This window comes from Mustela erminea, chromosome 3 (assembly GCF_009829155.1).
Source record: "Mustela erminea isolate mMusErm1 chromosome 3, mMusErm1.Pri, whole genome shotgun sequence".
NCBI classification, from domain to species: domain Eukaryota; kingdom Metazoa; phylum Chordata; class Mammalia; order Carnivora; family Mustelidae; genus Mustela; species Mustela erminea.
In genome coordinates, this window is record NC_045616.1 from 85,581,575 (window position 1) to 85,594,003 (window position 12,429).

The window sequence follows — 12,429 nt, forward strand, 5'->3', positions numbered from 1 at the left end:
TGTGCTGAAGATAATTACAGACAAGAGCACCAGACCCCAATCAGGGATTTATTGATTTGGGTATTAACATATTCATTCCACATATAAATCCTGAGGGCCCTTCATGTTTGAAGCTAGCTGAAACATTGTGATGATAACGTATCTTGTTTTCATATGTAAAATGACACCGTCTCTTATCTCTAGAAATCTAAACACTGACCACTTATGTGCCACGGCAAGGGCAGCTGGAGTCCTCAGTGGCACACCAGATCACCTGCTCAGTGTTGCCTAGAGGAGCACCATCAGAACAACAACTTTGTTCCCTTGCCTTTACCTTTGCTAAAGCCATTGACCATTTTCTTCTTAGCTCCCAAAGTTGCTGTCTGTTGTTGGCTTGTGGCCCAGTCAATTTGACTCAATCCTTCTATAGAGATAAGCTATCCAACTTAACATTGGGAACCTACTGCCCGGGGAGGCCTGGGTGGCTCAGTCAGTTAGGTCTCTGCCTTCAACTCAGGTCATGATCCCAAGGGTCCAGGGATTGGCATCGGGCTCCTTGCTCAAAATGGGGAGGCTGCTTCTCCCTCTGCCTGCTGTTCCCCTTGCCTATGCTCTCTCTCTCTGAAAAATAAATGAATAAAATCTTTAAAAAGGAAACTACTGGGGCGCCTGAGTGGCTCAGTGGGTTAAAGCCTCTGCCTTCACCTCAGGTCATGATCCCAGGGGCCTGGAATCGAGCCCTACATTGGGCTCTCTGCTCAACAGGGAGCCTGCTTCCTCTCCTCTCTCTCTCTGCCTGCTTCTCTGCCTACTTGTAATCTCTGTCATATAAATAAATTAAAAATCTTTAAAAAAAAAAAAAAAAGGAAGCTACTGCCCAGTTATCCAGTTATCCAGGCCTCACCTCTTGTTGATGACACTTTATACTCCTCAGAGTGAATATTCTAGACATTTTTTATTGTCTGTTTTTGTAAAGATTCTTAATTTACATTAATCAAATAAATTAGTGCTTATTCTACAGAGAATGTCCTGAGTATATTACAACTTTTTAAAAAATGGTTGTGGTCGGGGCACCTGGATGGCTCAGTCAGGTAAGTGACTGCCTTCAGCTCAGGTCATGATCCCAGTTGTCCTGGGATCGAGCCCCCCTTGGGCTCCCTGCTCACTGGGGAGTCTGATTATCTCTCTCTCCCTCTCTTCCTTCTGCCTCTCCCCCTGTTCATACTCTCTTTCTCTCACATAAATAAATAAAATCTTAAAAAAAAAAAATGGATGTGGTCCCTGTCCTCACAGAGAAAATAGTCTAGCAGGGCAGACACACTCAGTAGACAAGTAAAATACAGCATGGTGTTTTAGTTAGTGCAGCATAACAAATGCTCTGAAATTTAGCGGTTTAAAACAATTATTTTATTACCTCTCACAGTTCTGTGGATTGACTGGGCTCAGCTGGGTAATTCTGCTGGTCTCCCTTCAGGTCTCTCATGAGGGGGCAGTCAGCTGGCAGCTGCAGCTGGAGTCCTATGAAGGCTCAACTAGGACACTGGAATGGCTGAGCCTCTTTCCTTCTCCACATAGTCTCAAGGTCTCTCTAGCTGAGCAGCTGAGCTTATATGGTGGCTCAGACCTTCTCAATGTACAAAAGTGCAAGCGCCCAGGCTTCTTAAGCCTTAGGCCTAGAACCTGCACCTATACTCTGCTGGCTAAAGCAGTTCATACAGTCAGCCCACAATCAGTGCAGAGGGGAAGACATGTGAGCACAAATACTAGGAAGTGTGGTTTAGTGGGGAAAGTGCAGGGTGCTAGCAAGGAGAACATCTAGGTATGGAAGTCAGGAAGACTTCCTGGAAACAGCAACATCTTAACTAATGAACCTGAATGATGGGAAATAAGCAGATGAGGAAGGGAAGGGGAAGTAGTTCAGGCAAGGAAAACATCTGGTGCAAAGTCCCAGAGAGGCAAAGAGAGCACAATTTAAGATCAGTGTGGCTGTAGCTGGATGGAGAGTAGGGTGGGAGGTAGGGGGGAGAAGTAGTAGAGGGGATGGTATGGGATAGTGATAGTCCTTTAGTCTGGAGAGATAAACAGGGCCAGATCATAAAGTCTTCTAAGTCCCACAAGAGGTCTAGACTTTGTCCTGAGGGCATGGTACACCAAGGAAAGAAGCAGGGGCATGATCAGGCCAGAGGGACCCTACACAGGCTCTTGGCTCTGTGTGGGGCACAGATTGCAGGAGGTTAAATCTTCATTTTCACCCAAACCCTTCTATCCAGTGACCAACCTCACTTTTGTCACCGAGAGGACTGAGTCATCACCTTAGCACTGATACCAATTCTTTTCACTTTTTACTAGTGGGAATTTTTCTTTAAAAGATTTTACTTTTAAGTACTCTCTACACTCAACATGAGGCTTGAACTCACGACCCTGAGATCAAGAGTGGCATTCTCAGGGGGCACCTGAGTGGCTCAGTGGGTTAAAGCCTCTGCCTTTGGCTCAGGACATGATCCCAGGGTCCTGGGATAGAGCCCCGCATCCGGCTCTCTGCTCGGCGGGAAGCCTGCTTCCACCTCTCTCTCTATCTGCCTGCCTCTCTGCCTACTTGTGATCTCTGCCTGTCAAATAAATAAATAAAATCTTTAAAAAAAAAGAGTGGCATTCTCAAGATGCCTGGGTGAATGCGTCTGCCTTCAGTTCAAGTCATGATCCCAGGGTTTTGGAACTGAATCTTGTATAGGACTCCTTGCTCAGTGGGGAGCCTGCTTCTCCCTCTGCCTGCCACTCCCTTTGGTTGTTCTCAGTCTCTCAGTCTCTCCCTAATAAATTAATAAAATCTCAAAAAAAAAAAAAAAAAAAAGACATGCTCTACTGACTGAACCAGCCAGGCACCCCATTAGTGGAAATTTTCATTATTGAGAAAATGCAAGCTCCTTTGTAAAACTCTTCTTGGTTTTGTTTTTATTTTAAAGAGAACACATCAGGAGCACCTGGATGGCTCAGGGTATGACCTTCCAGGGTTGTGGGATGGAGCCCTGAGTCGGGCTCCACACTCAGCAGGGAGTCTGCTGGAGAGTCTCTCTCTCTGACCCTCCCTAAATAAATAAAAAAATAAATAAATATTTTAAAAAATAAAAAGAACATGGCATAGGAAGCCTGCTACCTGGTAGGATTTGGATGTGACCTTTGGCTAGGTGGCCAGACAATTTGTAGCTAAGTGTAAGTGTAAAGTGTGTTAAGGAAGAGCCTGCCTACCAAAAACAGGGAACAGACCAGGCTCAGTGGATTTTACCCTTCAGTTAAGTAACAGTTAGTTAAAGGAGTCCCTAGTCTAGGAAAAAGTCAAACAGTACTAAAAGGCTTAGAACAAATTATAAAATCTTTTCCCTCACTTTCCTCACCAGGAAGATGGGAATGACAATCATAGTCTCCTTGTGAGATATCAGTAGATAAACTGCCTGGCACACACATGGTCAATAAATGGTGACGATGAAGAAGGTTCTAACTTGAGAGCTGCTGTGAGTATAGCTGTGGATGTTTAGTTGCACACTATACAAATAAATGTAAGGCATAAAGAGGATTTAGAGGAAATGACAAGAACATAGACTCATTTGGAGATGTCCGTCTCTTCCCTTTGTTCTAAGGCCAAACTCTGTGTTTGCTCTTACTCCCATTCTCTTCCTGTCTCTTCTAGAACCTTGTCTCTATAATTATCCTGACCCTCATGCCAAAGCATGTCTCTCTACTAGTTGTTTTCTTTCTGCCTATGAAATACACAAGAACGTCTCCTATCTTGGGGAGAAGATCCTTTATTTGATCCTCCTGCCCTTTTCAGCTACCATTCTGTTTCATTCTCTCTACTGCCAGATTTCTTAATTAAGTAGCACATACTGCCTCCCTTGACTTCACGACTCCTTTGCTTTTCAGGTTTGTCTCCCAGCTTCCATCACTGTTCTTCTGACACAGCTGTCAGTGCGGTCATCAAAGACCACCTCATTAACCACCAGTGGGCCTTTGCTCAATCTCCTTCGCCCAGAGCACTTGACTCAGTTGACTGTCCACTCCTTAATTCTACATACAAAACCGCCTCATCATCCCACGTCCTTATTTCTGTCAAGTGTATCATTTCCCCAAGCCATTCAGGAAAGAAACCCTGAACTCAGGGTTGGCTCAACTCCTTTCTCTGTCCTCCCCCACACTGGTTTTGACTTTTAGTGTGAATATTGGAAATTCACTGAAGCTACCTTTTTGGAAAAGTTTTATCAGGATATGGAGGAGTGGAGGGAAATTGGCTACAGGCAGAACCCAGGAAAGACCAGGACCATGGAACTAGGACTCAATCAAGTGAGTCTCCTCTCTCTAGCTTTCTTTCTGGGTTTCTCATAATCTGCACAGATATCCTGAAGGTGCTAAATACCCCCACACTTAAATCACCATCTTTTGCATCAGGTCCTTGAATCTGTCTCCTCTCTGCATCTCCCCTGTTTGTTTACCTCCTGATCAGTCTGTGTCTGCCGTTGCCTCTTCCTCCTCCTGATCTGGGTCCTCCTGACCCAGAGCACTGTCCATGTTTCAGTTCTCTGTCCATTGACCTCTTCTCGAACTCTCTTCTGTGTTGTTGACTCCTGAAGGAGAGCGGAGTGGTTAAGAGTTTGAATTCCAGAGTCCTAACAGCCTGGATTCTAATCTCCTGCCACTTACTAGCTGTGTGAACTTGGGAAGGTGACTTGCATTTTTTGAGTCTAAATTCCTCATCTGTAAAATGGGGATAGTACCAGTACCTTCCTGACAGGGCTGATGAGAAGATTCACTGAGCAATCACATGTAAAGTGCTTAGTTAGCACAGCACCTGGCACACAGAAAGAACTCAATAAATGGCAACAATTATTAGCCTTACCCTTGTTCTTTTTCCTGAGTTCTAGCCTGACATCATCTGCTAGACTTTTCCATTAGATGTCCTGTTGTGACCTCAGATCCACCTGTCAGAATTCACCAGATACTCCTGGAAGATGCAGATTTCTGAGCCCTGGAGGGTGGAGGGGACGAGAACAAAGAAGGGTGGTCTCATTGAATCTTCAAAGGAACCCCCACATCACTTCAGCCAAGCTTCAGCAGAGAAAACTCTGAGGAACCATTCCCCTGTAAGCCTCCAAACCCTTTGCTGGCTGACTCTTGGAATCCAGGAGAGCAGGCAGGACTGCCATTAAGAGAGCAAATGAAGGATGTGAATCCAACCTTAAAAAAAAAAAAAAAAAAAAAAAAAGGCCCCAGGGGTAGTGAGAGGAGCTGTAGCAGGATCAGTGGAGCTTTGAGGTGGGTGTGAAAGGCGAGCACAGCACCCTCAGGGCACTGAGGCTGCTTAGGCAGGGGCTTCCCGCCAGTGCCTGGAATATGGCTGCACAGAAGCCAGAGGCACTCCTGTTTTTAGCTGAGCCGTTGCAGGTCTCCTTTGCCACCCTCGAGAACATTCCTCATTAAGCTCAATGTGTGGAGCAGAGTGTACAGCTTTCACCTGGCCCTCCGCCCCTTGTTCCCACCTGCCTCTCTGCTTCTGGGTGGCTGGATTCCTACTGGCAGCAACGTGCTGAGGGTAACTTCAGAGCTCTTTGCTCTGAGCCAGAGTGGCCAAAGACACAGGAGCTCTGACTTTAAAGCAGAAGGTGCCCCTGTTTGAACGTGGGAAGGAACATCGGAAGGAACTGGTGAAACAGTATGGAAGACTCCAGATTCCCTCTGGCCTCAGGGTCTCACCACCAACTGTGGGTCATTTACAACAGATAGAGGACCCAGGCCAGACACTGTTTGGGGGTTGGGGATGCCAGATGATTGCAATAGGATGGACTTCTGGCCTCATGGAACAAACTCTTCAGGAGGTGGTGGACATTAAACATGACAAAACTGATGATATATATATATTTTTTTTAAGATTTTTTTTTTTATTTATTCATTTGACACAGAGAGATCACAAGTAGGCAGAGAGGCAGGCAGAGAGAGAGAGAGGAGGAAGCAGGCTCCCCGCGGAGCAGAGAACCCGATGCGGGACTCGATCCCAGGACCCTGAGATCATGACCCGAGCCGAAGGCAGCGGCTTAACCCACTGAGCCACCCAGGCGCCCTAGGAGCAGTGCTAGCAAGAAGCCCAGGCTGCTATAAGAACATAGAGAAGAGGCTACATCAGGGGGAGGGGAAAATCAGGGAGAATTTCCTGGATAATGTGACAAGTAAATTCAGGCTCAAAGGAAGGTCAGGCTGGTTTGAAGCAGAGGGTGGAAAAGAGCCTTCCAAGCAGATGAAACAGTACATGCAAAGGTCCTGAGGCGGAAGGGAACTAGGCTGTCAGGTGATTAAATGCAGCCAGAGAAGGTGAATGCAGTCAAAGCTCAGGGATGAAGGTAGGCAGTAGCCTCTGGAATGCCACAGAGCTAGCAGCATGGGTTATGCAAAGTCTTGCAGGCTATGAAAATTTGAGCCTTTATCCTAATGATAATAGTGAACATTCAATGTTATGTATAGGAGGGCTGTACTAAGTACTTTACATAAGTTTTCTTATTTACTTTTCACAAGTTCCCTAGGACACTGGTGCTATTATTCCCATTTTACAGATAATGAAACCCTGGCCCAGGAAAAGTTAAGTTGCTCAAGGTCACACAATTGGTCTGGCAGAGCTGGAATTTGAACCCAAACGTCAGGACCCAGGGCCTGCCCTCACAACGCCTGCCAAGTGCCATCCAAGAGTGGCGTGCGGCCTTTCATCCGAGCCGCGGGTTCCTCAGGCCTGGGCTCCTCTTTCACCAGATGCGTGTGCGCGGTTCTCCTCCACGGAAACCCACGCAGAGGTGGCTCTGGTCACAGGAGCAGCGAGGGCAGGCGGGTGGCCGGCTCTGCGTCGTCCCCGGCCCGGCCCCCACTTACGCGCCGAGCGCCGAGAAGCTGAGCGCGGCCGCAGTGCGGAGGGCCGCAGCGGGTGTCTGTTCGCGCCGCCCGGCAGCTGTGACATCTGGAAGATGGACTCCGGAGAGGAGCGGGGGCCAGGGAGCGAGGGGCGCCCCTCGGCATCCGGCAGGGGGCTCTGTCTGCCCGCCATCCTGGGGCCGAGCGCCGCACCCCCGCTGCCTGGATCACGTTCCCTCCAGCCTTGGCGGGGGGGCGGGGGGCAGCGTTCACTCCTGATTAAAAAATGGCTATTTTTTAAATGGGCTCCATTCTTTATTTCTTTCTGTCCTCTCCCAGGGCCAGAAAGAGGCGGAAAGCGACACTGAGAATCCATTCCGAGCGAGCAGCCAAGAGGAGACTCGGCAGCTCCCAGATGTTGATGTTTTGTTTTTTGACATAAATCTTCGCACTCATATGGGAGTTTTCATTGATTCATGTTCCCATCTGCTGAAGTTCCCTTTATTTATTTAATATGGCTTTTTGGGGAAATCTTGCTCCGAAGCTCTAGAGGAGCATAAACTGTGGCAACGGCCTGCATGGCAACCTCCCTCCTCTAAACCTTGGCTCACGGGGTGGGGAGGTGGCGCGGGGGGGGGGGGGCGGGGGTGCGGTCAGCTGCACCCTGCAGAAAAGGCCTGCTCCACGTTCTCATCCTGGGGGACAGGCGCCCTAGGCACGTGCTAATGTGACTCTTCCCCTGCTTGGGGCCTGCCTGAGGCTGTAAACCCAAGAAAGAAACAGCATGAGACAGTCAAATCACATCGGGTCTCCATTCCTTCTCCTTCCTGCCCACCCACAATACCGCGCAGTTCCCTTCAAGCTAAAACACTTACTCTCGGTTTAACCATTTGGAAGCCAGGAAACATTTAACAGTGGAGGTCCGCATGAAATAGTTACAGTATTTCCTCCTCCTCCGAACTCACCCTGCACAGCCCCTACCCCAGTGGTAAGTCTTAGTAAGGAAGAGCTTCAACTTTAGAGTCAGACTACCTGAGTGCGAATCCTGAGTCTATGAATTCTTGAGCAATTTAGCATCTCTGAGCCTCCGATCGGTCATCTATAAAATGGGGATGACTTCTTTTTCAGATACATTTTACAAATGAGAAAACTGCAGCCGAGAGTAGTGAAGAGATTTGCTGAAATACAACAGAACCAGAACACACTTCTTGGCCTTTCTCATCCTCATCCCATCTCACCCCCACCCCTTGTCCAGCTGCTCCTTCAAGCTTCCCAGGATCAGCCATCTGCCTGGCAGAAAGGGTGTACCCTCTTTTCCAGGAGGCAGAAGAAAAGACTAGAAATTAGTGGTTCAGAAGGTCTGACACCTTGAAACAGTATCCATTTAAACTTAGAACATAGGCCCAGATATGGAAAGGATCCTAAGGTCATCACATCCTGTCTCCTACCTAATCCCTGCAGACTTCCCTGAGAATTGCAGAAAACTCACCCACTTACAGAGCTACCTGTTCTATCTGAGGATGTCTCTAGATATTAGGAGACCCACAGACCCCTGAATGGGATCATCTGAATGTAAGAAACCAAGCCCCATAAGACCTACTGTTGCAAAGGCCCAAGGCTGTATCTCCAGTCCAGAGTAGAATGGAGGGATTACTCCAAGTGTGAGACTGATTGCACAGCACCATCCTTTGTGAAGCACATATTGAACACACATTCCTTCCTGATGTCTATCCCACCCAGTCCAAGCTTCTCTGCACATGTGATATGGGACTCTCCTTGCAGGGTGGGGTGGAGCTGCAAATCTTGGGCTCCATGGTTTGGTTCTAAACTTGCCCTAGAAATGTACATGCCCTTCACCCTTCATCCATACATGCTGTTTTCTGGAACTCCCATGTGCGCTAAGAAGGTGTGATGATATGATTCACAGTCATAAACTTAGCACAGAGTCAGAAAATTTGACTTCCACTCAGATAAGACACAGAGGGGAGGAGGACACTGGAGACACGGATGAGAGGGCTAAGAGCAGTGAGGAGACGATTGCATCTGTGCAGGCCTTACGTGGGAGGCCTAGGCATCAGGCTCCAGCCAGTCCCTGAGATGTCTCACCTACATCCTCATGGCTACGTCACTCTTCCTGCAGTGTGGATGTGGCCTCAGAAGTCAGCACAGGACACAGTAGGGTGGCCCAGGCCCAGCTTAGTGACTGAGAGGAGCCATTCTGCTGACTGTGGGCTCTAAGACACCGTGGAAACGGCCAAGCATAAGAATTGTCACCCAGCCAAAAGGCACTGGGATTAGCCAGGAAGCCAAGAAAACCTGACCGGGGTCTTCCAGCCAGAACTCCAGCACTCAGAACAGAGACTGGTGCCCAGGCTTGTACAGACACTCCCTAGAGGTACCTCCCGTGAAGAGCCCAGCATGCGGTGCTAGGGAAGGCCTTTCCAGACCGGAGTGTGCTGATTTCCACACCAAGGGCTGATAGGGTTTGTCATGCGGTAGATATCCCAGAGAGAAAGGAGTTCAAAGATTGGACTCACCACACAGACTCTGGGTTCCTGGGCTAGAGACACCTTAGGATTTTCCCCCTTTACTTTCACCCCTTCTAGTTAATTCAGTTTAGTAATTCAATTCACTCTCTATTGGCTGAGAACATTCAATGTCCAGGTGCTTTTCAAATGCTGGGGATCTTGTGGTGAATGAGGGAGACATGGGCCCTGCCTCAAGGAGTTTACAATCTAGGGGAAAAGAAGCGCAAGATAATTGCAATTACGAGGTGTGTTACAAAAGGAGAGGCTCAGGGATCTACGTAAGAGGCTCAAATAAGGTTTAACGTAATTAAATTAAAGTTTCTCAAAATATGGTAGGTGGGCCCACCTGCATCAAAGGCACCCGAGGTACTTGTACAAAATTCAGATTCCTAGGCCTCGTGCCAAATGCAATGAGTCAAAAGTTCTGAAGCTGGGGCCAGGAATATGCTTTTTTAAAAATTGAAGCAAAATTAGCTAACATGCAATTAGCCATCTAAAAGTATATGCTTCACTGGCATTTAGTACATTCCCAACGTTGTGCTGTCATTACCTCTGTCTAGTTCCAAAACGTTGCCATAATCCCCAAAAGAAACCCCATGCCCATCAAGCAGTCACACCCCATTCCTCTTCCTGACATCTCTTGGTAACCCTAATTTGTTTTCTGTCCCTATGGATTTACCTATCCTGCACATTTCATAAGAATGAAATCACACGGGAGCCTGGGTGACTCAGTTGGTTAAGCAACTGCCTTCGACTCAGATCATGATCCTGGAGTCCTGGGATTGAGTCCATCATTGGGCTCCCTGCTTGGTGGGGAGTCTGCTTCTCCCTCTGACCCTCTTCTCTCTCAAATAAATAAATTAAATCTTAAAAAACAAATAAAGAAAAGAATGAAGTCATATTACCTGACCCTTTCGTGTCTTCCTTTTTTCAGTAAGCATATGTTTTTGAGGCTCATTCATGTTGTAGCCTGTGTCAGTACTTCATTTCTTCTTATTGATGAATAATATTCCATTATATGGATATCCCACATTTTGTTTATCTATTTATCCATCAGTAGAGATTTGTGTTGTTTCTGCCTTTTGGCTATTGTGAGTATTGTTACTGTGAGTATTCTTGTACGAGCATTTGTTTGAGTACCTGTTCTCAATTCTCTTGGATATATACCTGGAGTCAAACTGCTGGGTCATATGGTAATTCCATGTTTAACTCTTTAAGAAAACACAAAACTGTATTTGGCAGCAGCTACACAATTTTACAAGCTGACTAAAATTGTATGAGGACTCCAATGCCCTTAAGTTTTCTTCTAAGAGTTTTATAGTTTTAACTCTGTTCAAATGGAATTAATTTTTGTATATAATGTGAGGTAGGGATCCAGCTTCTTTTTTTGCTTTTTGTTTTTCCATTTTGTTTTGTTTGTTCATTTCGTTATGTGGCTATCCAGTCGTTCTAGCACTATTTGTTGAAGAAACTTCTTTTCCCATTGGGTGGTCTTGTCAGGTTTTGGTTTTTTTTTTAAGATTTTATTTATTTATTTGACAGACAGAGATCACAAGTAGGCAGAGAGGCAGGCAGAGAGAGAAGGAAGCAGGCTCCCTGCATTTACCATACTATTGGCAAATAGTATGGTGGTTTCCCCAAAAATTAAAAATGGAATTACCGTATGATCCAGCAATTTCATTTCTGGTTATACACCCAGAAGAATTGAAAACAGGATCTCAGAGATCATTGTACACCCATGTTCATAGCAGCACTATTCACAACAGCCAAAAAAGTAGACACAAATGTTCATTGATGGATGAATAACAAAACAAAACGTGGTCTATACATCTGATGGAATATTTCAACCTTAAAAAGGAAGGAAGTTCTGACATTTGCTACAACATGGATGAACCTAAGTGAAATAAGCCAGTCACAGAATGAAGAATACTGTACGATATTATCTATATAAGGGACCTAGAATAGACAAATTTATATAGACTGAAAATAGAAGGGTAGATGTCAGGGGTTGTGGGGAGGGAAAAATAGGGAGTTTTTGCTTATTGGATATAGAGTTTCTGTTTTGCAAGACAAAAAATTTACTTACACTATTGAACTGTAAACTTAGAAATGATTAAGATGATAAATTTTATATGTGTTTACCATAATAAAAAAAATTTAAAGGGGTGCCTGACTGGCTCAGTCAGTGGAGCATCTGGCTGTTGATCTCACAGTTGTGAGTTCAAGCCCCACATGGGATATAGAGATTACTTAACAAAAATGAAATCTTAGGGGCACCTGGGTGGCTCAGTGGGTTAAGCCTCTGCCTTCGGCTCGGGTCATGATCCAGGGTCCTGGGATCAAGCCCGGCATCAGGCTCTCTGCTCAACAGGTAGCCTGCTCCCCCACCCACCTCCCTCTCTGCCTACTTGTGATCTCTGTCAAATAAATTTTAAAAAAATTTATAAAATGAAATCTTAAAAAGATTTAAACAACAGATTTCTGGACTTCATCTTCAGAGCTTTAGACTCAGTGAAGAAATGGAAAAGCTGATCCTAAAATTCATATGGAAATGTAGGGGACCCTAAATAGCCAAAACAATCTTGAAAAAAAGAACAGAGTTGGACCACTCACATTTCCTGATTTCAAAACTTACTACAAAGCAATAGTAATCAAAATAGTGTGACACTGGCATAAAGACAGACATATAGATCAATTAAATAGAATTAGGGATCCAGAAATAAACTCATATATCTATGGCCAACTGGTTTCAACAAGACTGACAAGACTGGGGGCGGCTGGGTGGCTCAGTGGGTTAAAGCCTCTGCTTTTTGCTATTTGCCAAAGTGGTCATTTTACATTCCCACCAATAGTACACCAGGGTTCCAATTTCACCACATCCTTGCCAACACTTGTTACTTTCTGTTTGTTGGTTGGTTTTATAGTGTGCAGTGGTATCTCATCGTTATTTTGATTGGATAGGAATCTGCTTTTTTTAAATAAGCTTTTTACTTTGGAATAATCTTGGATTGGCAGAAAAGTTGCAAAGATGGTAGAGAGA